At 36.1% G+C, this 17,933-nt stretch overlaps 1 long non-coding RNA gene across 1 annotated transcript; it reads left to right on the forward strand.

Moving 5' to 3' along the window:
- Positions 1 to 447: 447 nt before the first annotated feature.
- LOC121735441 lies at positions 448 to 17,628 on the forward strand. Its single transcript, XR_006036855.1, has 3 exons — positions 448 to 462; positions 9,222 to 9,226; positions 17,506 to 17,628. It is a non-coding gene; the product is annotated as an uncharacterized LOC121735441 (long non-coding RNA).
- Positions 17,629 to 17,933: the final 305 nt, after the last annotated feature.

Here is a 17,933-nt window from a genome sequence, read left to right on the forward strand (position 1 = left end):
GCCCATTCGTGCCGAAGCATGGCTCTCCCACGTTTAACTACCTATATTATTTTATTGATTAAAAGACATTATTATTTTAATTTCTTAAACCTTTTTTTGTCACTAGATAATTCTACTATTGCGAGTCTTGTGTCCTGGTTTTGTGCGAAATTGTCCTGGTTTTTGAAACTTCAAACCAGTTTCTTTAATTTATGTTGGCAACCCTACAATATTATATACTACATAGATGACGCCCACAACTCCGTTGCGCGAAAATTTGTTTATTGCGTGCGAAACCGTACATTTTCTCGGGATAAAAGTATCCTATGTCCTTTCCGGGACCTCAAAGTATCTCCATACCAAATTCCAGCAAAATCGGCTCACCAGTTTGGGCTTGAAGAAGAAACGGACAAACAGACAGACATACTTTCGCATTTATAATATTAGTATTTATTTAAACTAGCTAGCTTTTTATTTAGCTTAGTAATGATTACATAACAGACAGACTTTCGTAATGATAATAATTCAAGATTCACGCCATAACATAATATGAGTTCAAGCAATATAACAAGTAATTTGGAATTTAAATGAATATAAAGTGTAACAAATGAATATTTCCCGAAACTAGGCGTCGGCCACCGGTGGCGGTCCCGGGAGGGATGTTAAACATTTACACTGACCATTGAAAATGGGATGTGCAGACGAGCGGTTTGTGGTCGCGACTGGTGGCTGGCGACAGATTGAAACGCGTTCTTATGATAGACATGTAATAAAAGTCTCATTCTGAATAGTATAAGTAATTACTAGTCATTTAAATGTAAGAAGGCCATTTCCACGTTTTCCTTTTATGCGTAAGAATCTTATTCATATATGATTGTCCATCAATTCAACAAATCGTCAATTGACGTCGAATGTGCGCGCTTATGAAGACAGCTTCATTATGGATATTTTGTCGTGGTCCAACTTGGAGACAAACCTTCATATACTACATGATTACATATTTGGGTGTACCCAAATTGAATAAATTATAAAATATTATAATAATTTATTCAACCTCATCATAATAATATTATTCTCTATCAACGTTAATTTTCATTTGCCTCTAAATATGACGAAACATAATTATGTAGAGACAAGCAAGTAGAATGTAAGACTTGTAGTCAAACTTATATTTTTTACTTACCTGAAATTAGACCTACACAAAATGTATATTATTACTGTCCATGGAAGCCTCATGCCGAATGCGATTTGCAAAGATTTAGCAAACTCCTACGAGCAGTTGCATTCCCTTGTGGCCCGTTTGCACAAAGCGTCATATTATAACTGTTCTAATTTCTTATAATTTGTCCTAAAAATAGTAAAGTTGTTAGGAAATTTTATTTTATTTATTCGAAACGTTTTAATTTACGTAATGTTCTCTCTCGCCTCGTTATTTCACACGGTGTTCATAATATTATTATCACATATAATTCTTTTACTGTTTAATTTACAAATAACTAGATGTCTCCTTTTGAACTTTTTTCATACAAAACTCATTTATTTCTAAGCACGAATTGTACATTTTTCCGGAATAAAATTAATCCTACGACATTTTTCGCGCCTTTTTATATCAATTTTCATGATATCCCTAGTCAAGTTTCGTCAAAATCTGTTCAGCGCGTTACACGTAAAGTGACGCATAGACAAATACTCTTGAATCTTCACATTTTCAATATTAGTATGTATGGAAGTATGAATTTGTTGTAAAACATTTTTCGCTTTTCTCAAAGTACGACATGAAAATTTTCTTCCATTGAGTATAGAATTCAAAAGCCTTTACCTGACAGTGGGAAAGTCGTCATTTCCATAACAATATTTTCCGAGGATTTTCCACCTGGTTATAGCTCAGGCTCGTCACGTACGATTTGATGATTGAGCATGACTTGAAATGCATTACGGACTAGGAAAACGTGTGACTTTGCTTGGCGCCTAGCTATTGCTTGCTAGATAACGCCAGCAATCCCGTTGCGTCGAAATTCGTTTGTCACCCGGTAACCGTACATTTTTTCCAAACTTTCCTATGTCCTGTCTCAAAGTTATATAAAATTTCATCAAAATCAGTCAAGCGTGAAGAGGTACAGAGGTACAGTCGTAAAGACAAATGCGCTCTTGAATTTATAATAATAATTAATACCAGATGACGCCCGCAAAACCGTTGCGCTAATTTATCGCACGGGTACCGTACACTTTCCCAAGACTCAAAGTATCTCCATACCAAATTTCAGCATAATCGGTTCAGCGCACAGATTTTAGAAGTTTCCTGTTCTGAGGTTCAGCGGTTTGGGCATGAAGAGGTAACAGACACACACTTTCGCATTTAAAATATTAGTATGGATTTAAACAGTTGTTTGTGAGAATACGAGATAAAATACCTATATTCGATCGTGATAACGTTTAGAAAAAGTTTAGCGTGTACTCTTACTGGACTGACTGTAAGTAATTATGTTTTAATTTAGATACGTAGTACTCGAAAGACTCAGTTATAGTCGAGGATCCCGCAGTACTCAGAAAAACTGAGTTATAGTCAAGGAGCCCGCGTTTCAAGAAACGCTCTCACGTGCTCAGCGAAAGACATTTCACCGCAAGCTTGCGGTGTTGATTTTACAAGCGCTGAAATATGTATGGACGTAGCCTTATTTCAGATGATTATCTACCTTAATGTTATCCAAATAGAGCTCGTTTTCAATCGACGCGGCGAGATGCAGGCGATTTGTTGAAAATTGTAAATTTTATTAGTCGAATGCGGGTAGTTTTATAAATGCCATGGAGTGGTGAAATAAAATATTTATCGTTCCGTTCTCGAAATTCTTTTTATGTGTTTTTCAGTAATGCAGATTTTATTTTTTAACCCCCGATGAAAAAAGTGGGATGATACAAGTTTTACGTGTTTGTATGTCTGTGTGTGAGGTGGTTCTTAGCCATAAATCATCATCAAAACCTCGCTCACTGCAGCAACTTTTTCCTCTTCAAATGACTTCAATAAAGGAGGAAAATATAATATTCGTCTGTTGTATTTTTTTATTTCTTAACTTTGAATATTTATTATCACATTGTAAGTCACTAGAAAACAAGGAAATAGAATCAGGCGTTACTTTGTGAAAATAAAAATTTAATATATTATTATTTTTTAGCAATATTCCGGGAAATAAACCTCAACCTGTAAGTAACAAGGAAGAGACAGAAAGCTGCATTTCATAAGAATTATATCATCTGCCCTGTCACAATGATCGTGAAGACTGAAGCTTAACAAACTATTAATTAATCATTATTATCTGTCATCTACTAATTGTCGCCATTTTGTATTTGGGTAGTTTACCGCTATCGGGATTACGTGGGACAGCGGGACGGTCTGTCCCAGATTATGTGGGACGGGACAGATCTTGTCGGATAATTGTCCCGTGTCGGATAATGTGGCGTGTCGGATAATGTTACGTGTCGTAATAATTGGATCGTGTTGACACGCTGCGGTTCGAACTTAAGGTGCTATAGGCTATCTATATATTAATACGTGAGCCAAAAACTTTGTATCCCTTTTAACGAAAAATGGGGAAACGTAGGTGAATGAAATTTTGCACAGGTATAGTTTATATGGTGAAAGAGTGCATCGATCTAATATTATTTTGAAATTATGCTTTTATCATACATTTTTTAACAAATAAAACGTTACACACACTACAACACACACACACTAGGAAAAATGACAGATTTTTGAGTGACAAGCCTATACATACAAATTTTATTCTTTATATAAATAAAGAATAAAAAAATGTAAAAAAAACCATAAGGTTGAATGAAGTCTGTTGACAACAAGGTGACAAATTGAAAATGGATTATAGTTTTTTGTAATTGATTCTTAGATACTATTAGACAATGCTTACAAGGCCAATCTTAGATCTGCTGAGTCCCAGAGACAAGAGTTGAAAAAAATATGATAAAGTCAAAATTTTTTTACAAAATATATTAAATATAGGTAGTAGTCCTAATGTCGTTGACATAAAGGTCGAATTTCGACCATTGGGCGATCTCTAGTTAGCGTGAAGAAGGTTGCTTGAAACATGTATGACTCTTGACTCGGATATCGTGGGTTCGATTCCCGCGTTAGAAACATGTTACATACCGTACATATTTCCAAGTTTGGTTAGGACAATGCAGGCTGATCACCTGATTGTCTGACAAGTAAGATGATCCATGCGTCGGATGGGCATGTAAAAAGTCGGTCCTGCGCCTGATCTCTCGCCAGTCGTGTCGGTCGTCCGTCCCACTAGGTTATGAGACTAAAGGAATAGAGAGTGCTCTTGTGTACTACGCACACACTTGGACACTATAGAATTACTCCTGCGTAGCTGGCCTGGTTTCAATGAAACCGGCCACCGTCATCGAAACCGGCGTGGGAGCTATTATTATTACTATACTGTGCCATTTTGGTAGATGCACGACAATATGCGTCATTGTCGTGCATCTACCAAAAAGGCACATTATAGGCATGATTCGAGATACCTAGGAGTAACAATCAATCCAATATAACGTCAAAATCATAGTAAAAATAAAAGTCGTTAGGTAAGCAATAGTCTGCAGTAGAGTTATTTACTCAATGTAATAAACATTATGTTTATAATATACCTGTTTTAACCAAAACGCCTCCAACGTCCTAGCGGTCTGGATCATGACTGTATCTTCTAAAACAAACAAGTTTTTGATAAAATTACATATTTTGCACGAAATTTATTACGTCCGAAGGACATAATCTATGACACACAAAATTAATATCTATGGACACTTCACACCACGTCAGTCCTACCCCGTGCTAAGTACCTGAAGGACTAGTGTTACGGGTACCAGACAACGGAAATATATATAATACTTCTATACTATACATATATTCAAGATTTTTATTATATCATACACATATTTAATACGCATCCATGACCCAGGAACCTTGAAAACTTTTTGTTCCCTGGCCTCGGCGGGATTCAAACCCGGCTGGAGCTACAAAAGCCTACCAACTGAACCACAGAGGTCGTCGAAATCTTAAAGGATAATAGTAATATTATGTACCCTTAATGGCACCTATGAGGCGATTGGTGAAAATAGTCATAACTCTTTCAGAGAATATCTACTCTGTGCTATTTATTCTGTGTCTAAAGTTCATAATTTTAGCAGTCACTTATCCCTAACTTTAACCGCATGTCTACGCTCTTACGGTTTCAGATTTCAACTACAATATTATAAGGTTTTAAGTTTTACCAAAGCTTTCTCAACCGATATACAGTGAAAATATAAAAGTAAGAAACAATAAATTTACAATGCGTCCTTAATTCATAATGCTATTTAACCGACTCAAAAAAATAAAAATAAAAATTATCTCTATTTAATCTATCTTTCATCCTGTTAGCCTTAGCAACAAGCAGCGTTTGAGAATCGTATTCAATGTTTATTAATGTGTTTGATGGATAGCAATGATAGCAATCTACTTAATATATTCTTTGATAAATATCAAGATGTGCTTGGATCTCAAAGCCGAGCTAGCCTCAGTCTAATGGATTACATTACTGCGTAGTCTGTATGGTGTATAGTTAAATGACTAGAATTTGCGACCGACTACGTCTACGTAAAACAGTGCCACGTGGTAATCGTACATTTTACCATGATAAAAAGTTTAATATTTTCTTTCCCTATGTCTATGCCAAATTTTCACCAAAAACAGTACAGACTACTGTATTTTCTGAACTTATTCAATAGTCAAGTTTTTTCTCTTATAAAATAATTAGTATTGAGTTGATATTACACGCTATTTGTACACTTCTTAATATTATTTTATTGACATTGAATTGAATCCATACTATAATTTATATATATATATATATATATATATATATATATATATATATATATATATATATATATATATATATTTAAATCGCCGAAGACTTGTTGCGTCTTTTCAAAGTCGAACCCTATGGCGTCTACCATTTCCAATGACTTTTTAATTGTTATTCGTGCGAATATAGTTACATTGCTGTCATGTGAATTCTATTGTCGACGAGAAATTTTGTTTACGTACGAAAATTAGATATTCAATTTCAAATAATTCTCGCTGGTTTTTTGCTTCCGTTCTCGATGGAAATCATGTGACACATTGTATATTTTTGTATTCGTTCCATGCATTTAATCGTTTTTCCTACATCCATTTAAATGTATGGTTATATTGATACCGTATATTGTACTATATTAATTCCATGCATTCTACTAATTAAATGACTCTTTACTATATTTGAGATTATATCGGTACCGTATATTATTTTTTTATGTACGCCATAAACTGTTGAGTTTGTTGCTTCCTCCTAACCTTATATGTTATATCGATACATACATAGGTACCTATATAATAGATCCCAATAAATTCATTGCGTGATGTGGTCTCTGTCTACCCCAATGAGGGACAGGAGTGACGATATGTATGTATAAATAGAGAATCATCCCTCTTTATGAAGTCGATTAAAATGAAATACTTATTTCTATAACTTGGAGTACTTATCAGACATTAAAAACAAGTTATCCCTATATTACATAGATTAATTAAATTTTAAATTATAATTAGGTAAGTCCGCTAGGCTAACTAAAAAATATTAAGAATAATTATGATAAATATGATCATTTTATTTATGTGAGCGTGTTTCTTCTGAACTTAAGTATGAACACAAAATAAAACAATTGTTTCGGTAGTAGGTATTTTTAAGTTTTATTGTTTAAAATCAAGTAGGTACAATAATAAACCCATAGTCATAATTATCAAAGTGTCGGACAAATCAAATACACCGAAATAGGAACATAAAAGTAATTTAAGAAATTAACAATTTTAAGAACGACCAGTTGAGAGGCTAATTTACTGTGACATTGACTATAGTTAACTTGTGTATGTAAGCAATACTAGTTTTCAATCGTGGCTCTGCCCACGTGACAAGTTGATAAAATTTAACAAATTGAAATTCGTTAGTAGCCGTTTAGGCGTTAAAAAAATAAAACAAAAATGCTTAGAAAAATATTAACCTGAAGAATCACATATCAGACATACCTATCAGTACAAAGTCTCAAAAAAAGGCCCTTTAGGCGTCGAAAAGAAAAATAAAAACGTTTAAAAAATTATTAACGTACCTATCAAAAATAAGATAAAACAGTCCAAAATCTCAAAAAATTACACAACTACACAAAAATTACACAACAATATATATACTTTGTTTGTAAATTTAAATTATGGTTATTATCTATAATAGTACCTATTATTTCTGTTTATTTGTTTTGTACAAAAAGGGGACGGTATTTGATTATAATACAAGTTCACAATAATAATAAATTTTTTCGTAAGTAGTTGGTTAACGCGCGCGCGTAAGCAAACACGACGCGACGTTGCGTTCTGTGCTGTGATCGTTTCGATCGTTTTTTGTATTGTTTATTGTATCTTCTTCTTCCTAGTCGTATCCTCATGGCTGAGGGACGTGACCACCAAAATTTGGTTTTTGGGATAGGGCTCTCCACTTGTCTCTATTTTTGGCCTGATGAAATGCCTCCTGGAACGTGCAGTCAGCAGCCTTGACAATCGCGTCTGTCCATCGTGTAGCCACTCTGCCTCTGCCTCTTTTCCCCTCTAATTGCCCAGCTAGTATGAGACTCTCAAGATTATTAGGCTCCCGGCGGGCTATGTGGCCAAAAAAGGCAAGTGATCGTTGTAGACAAAGCGTGGACAGGCGGGTGGTAATTTTGAGTTGCTGAAGTATAGACGTGTTGGTCCGGTGTGCGGTCCAAGGGATGCCGAGCATTTTACGCCAGCACCACATTTCAAAAGCGTCAATCTTAGCTCGAGTACGTGCTTTTAGTGTCCATGTCTTGGAGGCATATAAAAATATTGAAAAGATTAGGGAACGCATTAGTGTTATTTTTGTGCTACGATAGATTGTTCTTATTCTTCCATATCTTTTCTAAGCGCCCAACCGCAGATTTAGCCATCTGAGCCCGTCGGACAACCTCCCTCTCGCAGTTACCATTGTTGCTAATCAACGATCCCAGGTAGACAAACTCCTCTACGGGTTGGAGATCTTGTAGTAAGGATGTCTTTTGTATTTGGTTCAGCTTATCGACGTACATCAGTTTGGTTTTATTGCGATTGATTTGGAGGCCAAAGTCTCGACTAATCTTTTCGAGCCCCGCTAGAAGTTCAGCAAGTTTCACTTCGCAAGTACTTATAAGCGTGGTGTCGTCAGCGAACCTTAGGTTGTTGAGAAGGTATCCGTTAATTTTAATACCATCCTCCCAATCTTCCAACACTCGACGCATTATATATTCGCCTACGAGGTTGAACAGCTGTGAAGAGAGGATGCAACCCTGTCTGACACCACGCTCTGTAGCAAACGGCTCTGACAGATCATTGTCTAATCGCACCCTTGATCGACCTTCCAGATAGAGGTTTTGTACCAAAAATATGAGATGATCGGGGACGCCCAACTCTCTCATCACCTCCAGCATTTTGGACCAGACGATGCAGTCAAAGGCCTTAGCGTAATTCACAAAACAGAGTACTATTGGGACATTGAATTCTCTGCTCTTTTCTATCAGCTGACGGATGTTTAGGATTTGTTCTCGGGTACCCCTGCCCTTTACGAATCCCGCCTGCTCTTTGGATATCTGTCTAGTTATATAGTGTGCCAATCTGTTGTTTATAACATGGAGAAGAATCTTACTGGCGTGTGAAATTAGTGAGATGGTCCGATAATTTCCACACTTTTTAGTCGACCCTTTCTTATGTAGTGGTATCACGAGAGATTCTGTCCAATCGTCTGGCCACTGTCCTGTTCTCCATACTTTAAGACATATTGAATGCATTACTCTGATTCCACACTTACCCAAGCTCTTAAGCACTTGTGCCTGTATACCATCTCCACCGCAAGCTTTTGTTTTGAGCTTATTTATAGCTGCTTCTACTTCATGGAGAACGATGTCGGGTTCTTTATCTGTAAAATCTAATCTAGTGTCAGGTTCATCAGCGTCACATTTGTACAGGTCTTGGCAGTAGTTCCTCCATCTTGTCATCACTTGGTTCTTGTCTAAAATCAGGTTACCCTTTTCATCTTCTATGTTCCAAGATTTTGATTTTCGTTCCCGTGTGAGAATTTTTGCCTTTTGGAACATGTCTCTTGGATGTAGGGTATCAGAGTGTGTTTGTATATCTCTACATATAGAATTGATATATGCATTCTTGTCATGTCTACAGAGACGCTGTACTAGTGAGTCAAGTTCAGAGTATCGCTGTTGTTCTTCCTTTGAACGAATTCCTCCAGTCTTTAGAGCCTTTCTTTGTGCGATTGCCTCCCAAGTGGTCATCCACTCAGATCTAGGGTGTTTTACTTTCCGTCCATTTGTGATTGTTCTAGTTGTCTCTTCTAATGCGGCCTTAAGCTGATTCCATGATGTATTGGCTGAGTCAAATGGGCAATACGTTTCACTGTCCAGTCGAGTTTGTAGTGTGTCCTCAAAAGCTTTCGCTTCTTGTGTTAGAAGAATATTTTTGGATGGTGGAGGCTTTGAAACTACTTTGAGGCGGACTCTGTATTGAGCTATTAACAGCTGATGGTCGCTGCCACAATCTGCACCCGGAAAAGTCTTTGAGAGAGTTATGCACGACTTCCATCTGCTGCTGATTAATATGAAGTCAATCTGATTTTTATGACCTGTTGGCGATGGCCATGTCCATAAGCGTCTTGGATGTTGTTTATATGCCGTGTTAGTTACGAATAGTCCTTTTTCAATGCAAAACTCTAACAACATCTCACCTCGACTGTTGCGTGCTCCTAAGCCGTATTCCCCAATAACATTCCTTAGGTGTTGATCATTATCAGTGTGCCCTATCTTAGCATTAAAGTCTCCCAGGATGATAGTACATTCCTTCTTTGGTAACGCTTTGCAGGTTAATTCTAGCTCGTGGTAAAATTCCTCCATCTCTTCTTCGGTGGCTGCAGTGGTCGGCGCATAGACCTGTACAAAGTTAATTGGGTGTGGATGGGCTGAAATTTTTAAGGATATAATTCTATTGTTGATGGTATTATACCCCAATACCTTGTCTCGTAGCCAGCTAGCAACTATGAAGCCCACACCACTAAAACTATTGTCTTGCCTGTCAGAGTAGATTACCATATTTCCTTCAGGTGTGATGTGGTATCCGTTATCTTTGACATGGGTCTCACTCAATCCTAGTATAGCCAGATTATAGCGCTCCATCTCCGCTTCAACAACTTCGATTTTTCCTGGCCTTAAAAGTCCACGGACATTCCAGGTTCCTATTGTTATTGCCCTTCCCTTGGGTGTTAGTTTGCTAGAGTAAGATGTTATGTTTCCAACTGCAGCCGGTAGCCAATTTCACACCAGTCGGCCCGGAACCAAGCTGGCGCCGAGCGTTAGTCGGGTCGCATGACATCATATTATCTCTGGTGGCGTTCTTAATCATGGTGGTTTTCTTGGGATTATAGTCGCGGTAGTTTCCCGTTGCTTTCCGCGCTAGACTTTTTGAGGGTATTTAGTCCTCAAGGCCACTACTGCCTAGGAGTCAGGTTATCATATCCGCCGCCTGAGACTCGGCGTTGTTACTCGTTTAGCACCACCCGGGGGACACGTGTAGGGTAGTAAAAGGTAATTCCTACGGACGCGAGTAACCACCGCCCCCGTTTATTGTATCAAGTTTGATTAATTTTAAACATTGATTTGATTTGTAATCTAATTTTAATTGCCTGAAATGTAAAATCAGCGATATGCGATCAGTAGTTGGGAAAGGGTCCGGTGGCTTTAACACAGGTTATACTGTAACCTAGCTAAGCTGCCGGTTGCGATCTTAACATTCTAATATAAAAAACCATTGAAAATAAAATAATTTGCATGTTGTAATTGTCTAGATTAAGGTTTTTATGTTATCGAGCTGAATAAAAGTACATTATTATTATTATAAGTATGCCATCACAGTTACTATAAATCTTGTCAAGGGTGTCGATTTATGAATGAAGAAAGTCAAGATTAAAAAAAAATCTCAGAACACTGTACAGTGTACATGACCCGGTAACCACTTGACGTTGAGTTTCAATGCACTTGTTTGGGCTATTTTCTCATTACCGTGGCTTTCTAATAGCGAAAGAATTATTTAAATTGGTTCAGTAGTCTCGTAACTCGTAAGTTAAATAGTTATAAGCAAACGATTAAATATTTCGTCTCTACAATATTTATTTAAAAATACATTAGTCCCAACCCAATTCGCAGTCTAAACTCAGTCACTGATGGGCTTTTGTTTAAAATATACAATAGGTAAGTACTTATCAAAGAAAATCATATACGTAGGTATGTAGGTAGGGACATAGTAGTTAATACAATCGATCCAAAATACTTTTAGACAGGTAAGTATATAAACAGTTCAACAACAAACAGGACACTGGACGTCAGGATAATGATCGTAAATTGCATATTTATTTGTAAATAAATATGCTGCACCAGAAAAATGAAGATTTATAAAGCGATTTTATGTTCTTTCGTTTCATAGGTAGAACAAAATTATTTGTAATAATATTGATATTATTCTTGGTCGTTGCACCACAATAATTAAAACATTTTTTTTGTATTACAAAATGGGTCGACGGCCAAGGCCATTTTATTTTGTCTTTAAAATAGTTTTTAAAATCACTTCTTTTAAAAAAAACGATCTATATCATTCACGACAACCATTGACACGACAATCTAACACTGAAAGAATTTTTCAAATCGGACCAGTAGTTCCTGAGATAAGCGCGTTCAAATAAGCCCTTTCAAATAATTTCCCTCCGTTTTTTCCACATTTTCCTCTATTTCTTCGCTTCTATTATTCTTATCGTGATAAAATATTGCTTATAGCCTTCCTCGATAAATGGGCTATCTAACACTGAAAGAATTTTTCAAATCGGACTAGTAGTTCCTGAGATTAACGCGTTCAAACAAACAAACAACCTCTCCTGCTTTATAATATTGAAGTGTAGATAACATTTTTACTACTTTTCTTACTATTCTACTACTATTTTTCGAAAATGTGTCAAATAACTACCTAATTGTAATATCGACATTGCATCGATTCGATATATTTGTTCCTGTTTTCCTGAAATACAGTTACAGATTTGATCATTATTCTGAATGATCGTCATTATGTTTTTAGGGCTATTCAGGAAAAAGACGTTCAGGAAAATGAGGAATTCACTAAATTCGTTTATAATTAAGTATTGATATAAAGAAAATTATTAAGAACTTAGAAATGTTGCGGGCCTTTATATAGGGCCTGGTATAAAAAAAGTAGTGAAAAACAGACAAATGTTGGCACACATCGAGAAATGTAAATGACGTCTTATTTGGAAATTTTTGTAGAACGTATTTCAAAGAGAGAGAGAGAGAGAGCATAAAACGAAGACCTCTATCCACACCAAAGCACTGCGATCAAATAAAGTGAGCCAGCAGATTTTATCGCAAAATAGGTTTCAACCCGTCACGTTGAGTATATCGGCAAGGCATTCAAAACAAACAATGCGCAGGACAATGACGCGAATTTTATGAACATTTTAAAAATATAATTTTTAGTTATTTAATGTAAGTTGATGTGTTATTTGTTGGTATCGGATTCTTCTCTTCTTTATCTTCAAATTAACATTAAATTTTTAATCCTTTCTAGCTCATTTTTTTTATAAATAATAAATTGTAAGCGGCAGTATCGAAACGACACGCAAAAATTTCATAATTTGGTACTTTTTTTTATAATAACTTTTGAAATATTAACTCTACTTTCAAATAGTTTTAGCAGCATTTTTGTAAGTTAATTAGACATTGAAATGTGTAATGTTACATCAAATTTACGAAGGCGTTGTGAACCCAACTTTGAGGACATGAATTTAGTCTCTCTCAAATATTCGCCCCACTACACAATATTTATACCACAAGCGTCATTACGTCCGCGCTGGCCGGCAAAAAATATAAACAAAAACATGCCCTTGCATGTCGCGTGCGAACTCCGCCCCCTCGCCTCTGTCACCCCCGCGTCTCCTCTGGGACGATGTCGTTTTGTGGGACGTAATTAAATCACTCATTAGAATTGATAAAAACTTTATTATATACAGGAATCCACATTATCGGCGTGTTATACGTAAACAAAGTATCGAATATACGCCACCGATATACGGCGCACAGTAGCGACCTCCAAAATTCGCGCGCCAATTATCGGAACTAAGAAATACGCCGAAAAGCACTCCGGTGACAAAACAACGTCCATGCCAATATTTCACCCAGCCATTGTACTAACCTTAACACTACTTCTGGCTGAATTTGAGAGATGGTCAATCTTGCGTCCGTATACAGGATGCAACAAGTCAGTCGGACGCAATATCATCGGTAAAAACCGCCATGTAGGACGCAATATCAACTCCGGGGTGGAAATATATATATATATATATATATATATATATATATATATTTAACCTTTGTTTGACCTTCAATGGCGTTAAATTAGCAATAAATTCGACCAACATTACGTTTCGAACTTTTGGTAAGCTTCTCGTATCAGCTTTCACATAATGAGAACTTGCATTTGACGAACCAGCCATTATAAATAAGATTGAAAGGAAAAAACATACTGCAGAGGTCAATTATTGGCCGCCGATGATGACGTCAGAGCGAAACTTTAAAAACTAGCCAATGAATTTCAAAATTATTTAATTTATAGTCTTAAAATACCCTATTTTAACGAAAAAAAATATAAAAAGTACATGTGATTTTTTTTGGACAATGTGAGAAAATACCTAGTTTAGAATAATTTTCTAAACTATGATATCTATTCTAAGAAAGAATAAAAATATATCTCGTTAACTTCAAAGTAATTAAATTCGCAAGTAAATTACACATGCATTCGATACTTAACTTAATAATAAATGAAAATAAGACCGAATAACTAAAATTGTGTTCTTTGCAGCATTAATTGAGAAACTGCAGAGAAATCTTGTTAACGATCTTGTTGGAGTTGAAAAGTAATTTATTTGCTGTGTTCTCACACTAATTTTCATGCAAAAAATAGACTATAATTATTTTATACGCGCTTGTATAGTTTTTGCAATTGAATTGCTATCGCAATTCAATTGCATATTGTTATAATCTCTAATATTCTCGTGTCACGATGTCAGATAGCATACTCCTCCGAAACGGCTTTACTGATTTTAACTAAATTTTATATGCATATTCAGTGGGTCTGAGAATCGGCTACTGGGTACTTTTTATATTGATAAGTACATTTGTTGAATAAATAATAGTAAATTATTACAACTCGAGACTGACGGCGACCATTGTTCGTGCGACGGGATAACGATGGACGTTGCCATGGTGACATACTTATTTAGTCACTTCAATAAAATAATATGGACGAAATACTTTATATTTTATATTTATATTTATACCTATTATGGCAAAGCAACGTTTGTCAGGACAGCTAGTATTATATTATACTAGCTATTTGACCGAGTACTTTGCTCGGTATTCAATGAAGATGACATTTTCTAAAAATGATTCCTAGCTAGATCGATTTATCGCCCCCTATATACTAAATTTCATGAAAATTGTTGGAGCCGATTCCGAGATATTATAAACAAGCAGACTTTGTATAGTCATGGAGTTAGGTTAGTTAGTTCTACTCCAGCAGGCGTAGCATGGTCACCATTTCTACTGAAGAATAGACAAAGTGACAGTTAGACCAGGGGTTCCCCATCTTTTGCAGCCTGCGGCGCAGGTACACGTCACAATATTTTGTCATGGTGCCCTACTCTACCTAGCTATAACAAAAATATACATAAATAAATACCTTTAATGATTATAGTTAGGTTAAGCAGGTAAATATTAATAATAAAGTAAAAAATAATATTAATTAATCATTTGCCTGCTTTGCAGAATTAGCATTATAGTCTTATTTTATAATATTTGCACTTTAGTCTTTCCACGGCGCAGCGGGGCGCCGCGCCGCGACGCACACTCTGGGAACCCCTGATTTAGACAATAGAAATCTGCCATTTTAACGATAAAATCTGTCAGTATTTCGATTCTTCCGTAGAAATAAACCGTTTCTATGGTGACCATGCTACGCCTGCAGGTAGAGAGAAAAACATCTAAACGTGATGAAGTCTTTCAACAAAATCATGTTTCTTTCTACCTCGCAACAAACTTTGATTATAATTTTGCTCCATTACAAAGGAACTCCGCGAAGTATTAAAAAACAAAATCTCTTTTATTGTACGTCAAAGAAACTTTAATGAAACCTTGCTGTGAAAGAAAAGTAGACATCTACAGCCAGCATCAAGAGCGTACTACGCGTACGTTAAGGACGCTATCACATTTTTCCACAAATATCAAATATTTTCAGGTACCATTTTAAAGAATTAGGAGTCATACTGCGAGGATATTTTGGTTTCAAATGAAAGATAATATATTCATCTCCACGTCTACACCATAAAATTTTAGTCCCCTGTACGAATAGCTAAATATTTTATATAAAAATAAATAACATTTCCTTTTATAAGAAAAATAAGAAACGCTCTCAAATTTCTTCATACAATATTTTCGCCCTATCAAGAACGCGGCGAGCGTCGTAACCGCCACTGTACAAGGCGCGCTGATTTTCAATGTTATTTTAATGTCGATATTCGTACTGACCTGCTAATTTTTGCAATAATTTTTGTGATAGCGTCCTTAACACTCTTATCCCTAGGTCTGTATTCCGTATTGGTAGCTGAGAAAAATAGCTTTAAATAAGTATAGTCACTTTTGAAAATTTTGATGTACAGCCACAGTAGCGTTGCCAGACGTCCCGATTTTGGCAGGACATCCTGATTTTTTCATCAAAATTAAATGTCCCGCGCGGGACTGTCAAGCCCGAACGTACGTGCAGCGCGGCGCGGCGTGCTGAGAAAGAAAGGTACGTAATGAAGTTAAGAGAGTGGGGGTAGAGGGATGGATTTTCTTTGGCTACTTTTGCTATCTATTGTCATGTAAACATTATTTTAACGCAAATGAAAAGATAAAAATTCAAAAACCTTTGATTTTATACCTTTTTACTTTGTCCCGCTTTTGACCGAAGAATCCTCCTTTTTCACTCAAAAAGTTCCAAAGTCCCGACTTGGCACAAAAAAAACTGACAACGCTGAGCCACTATACCGACTTTCAGAACGGAGGAGGCCTTACTAGAACCAACCAGTCACAAATATAATTATTATATGACCTATTAGATGTTTCTCGTAACGTTTGAAGCAGATTCGTATAATTTAGCACATTTATTTTTAAAGTTCGAGATAACACATTCTTATCTCTATTTATTATATTATTTAAGTTAAGTTTCACTCAGTGAATCATTAAGTTATACTGTTTACTTCATTGTCTTGTTGTTACGTATATACAAAGTGTACGTCTGTATATCCACAGTGCGGTCATTATCCGGTGCATTAGGGGGCGTCTCCGTGCGCCGTGTTGCGGCGGAACGCTTGCTCTGTGTGCGGTGACCATTAGATGGTATCTTCTAGGATCTTTTGGATTATCTTAGTTTAAAGACAGGAGAGGAAGAAACCGCTAAAGATATTTGGTTAGCAATTCTATAAATACTCGATGTGCCATTAAAATGTCTAATGCAGACCACGACCTCCTCGTTAGGTTAGGATGGAAAAATACATTACCGCAAGATTTTCTTTCCTGGACACGAAGTTGTAGATAACAAATGTGTAAAATCAAGTAACACAAGATATGTTTTCGAATCCACTTTATTCTTATGCCACAATATAGTACATTTATTACACAAGCACTTCACTCAATTTTCCGGCATAGGTTCCACTAGCCAAGAGATCAGACGAAGATGTCTGAATGCGATGTCGACTTTTATATAGAGTTCCCCCCCCCCCCCCCCCTACCAGCCTCTATGAAAGTAGAGGTTGGTAGGGATGACAAGTCCCGCCTACAAATCTGGTCTTATGAATTACACCAGCTGGCGTGGTTGATATTATAATTGTTACAAATGGTGGTATAGAAAAATATCACGAACTTCAAGCATTACTAGCAGCAAATTCGTCTAAAACTGCCCATGATCGACGACAATAATTGCGCATATGGCTGTGCAATCATGGTGGCAAACTTAATTACTCATGACCCAACGTAAGGAGAATCCTTAGATTTACGACGCATGCAACTAGAGTAAGAACTAAATTTATTACAAAACGTATATAATATATTTGGAGCACAGCAAAGTAGCATTAATAAGCCACTTTCAGAGGCGGAATGCGAGTAGCAAATTAGTTTGGAGTGACACACTGAAACGCCTTAAAAGCCATTCGTTTAATGTAAAATAGCGCGAGTGGAATTTAATACATGACTATTGTTGCGAGCGCAGCGCCGACTCAGATTCATATTATATTTCATCATCAGCATAGTAGGCCAGTCATTAAAGCCAAAACCCGAAAGAAATTAGTAACTTGATAAAATTTTAGGGGGTTGTTAAAGAAGGTAATAATAACTTACTTGATGAATAACTTACCGTGTGATTTTGCAGCGTTCTGGGGTGTACGGAAAGGGTTGAAAAGGGTTGAAAAAGGTTTTTTTTATTAATAACATTGCGTAAAAAATTAGTAACACGCTGCAAATTTGGAATTAGGTTGTTCTTACCGTTTTCTAACGTGTATTAAATTTGCAGTGTTTTGCAACGTACGGAACATTGTTAATTATTAAAAAACAATGTTTGTTATTAACACGGGTAAAAAATGTAGTAACACGCTGCAAATTTATAATTAAGTTCTTTTTACCTTAAATTAAATTCCAGTTAGTAATACTGATAAACTCTTCACTTACTTTTTTAC

The sequence above is a fragment of the Aricia agestis genome, chromosome 17 (genome assembly GCF_905147365.1).
Source record: "Aricia agestis chromosome 17, ilAriAges1.1, whole genome shotgun sequence".
Classification (NCBI taxonomy): domain Eukaryota; kingdom Metazoa; phylum Arthropoda; class Insecta; order Lepidoptera; family Lycaenidae; genus Aricia; species Aricia agestis.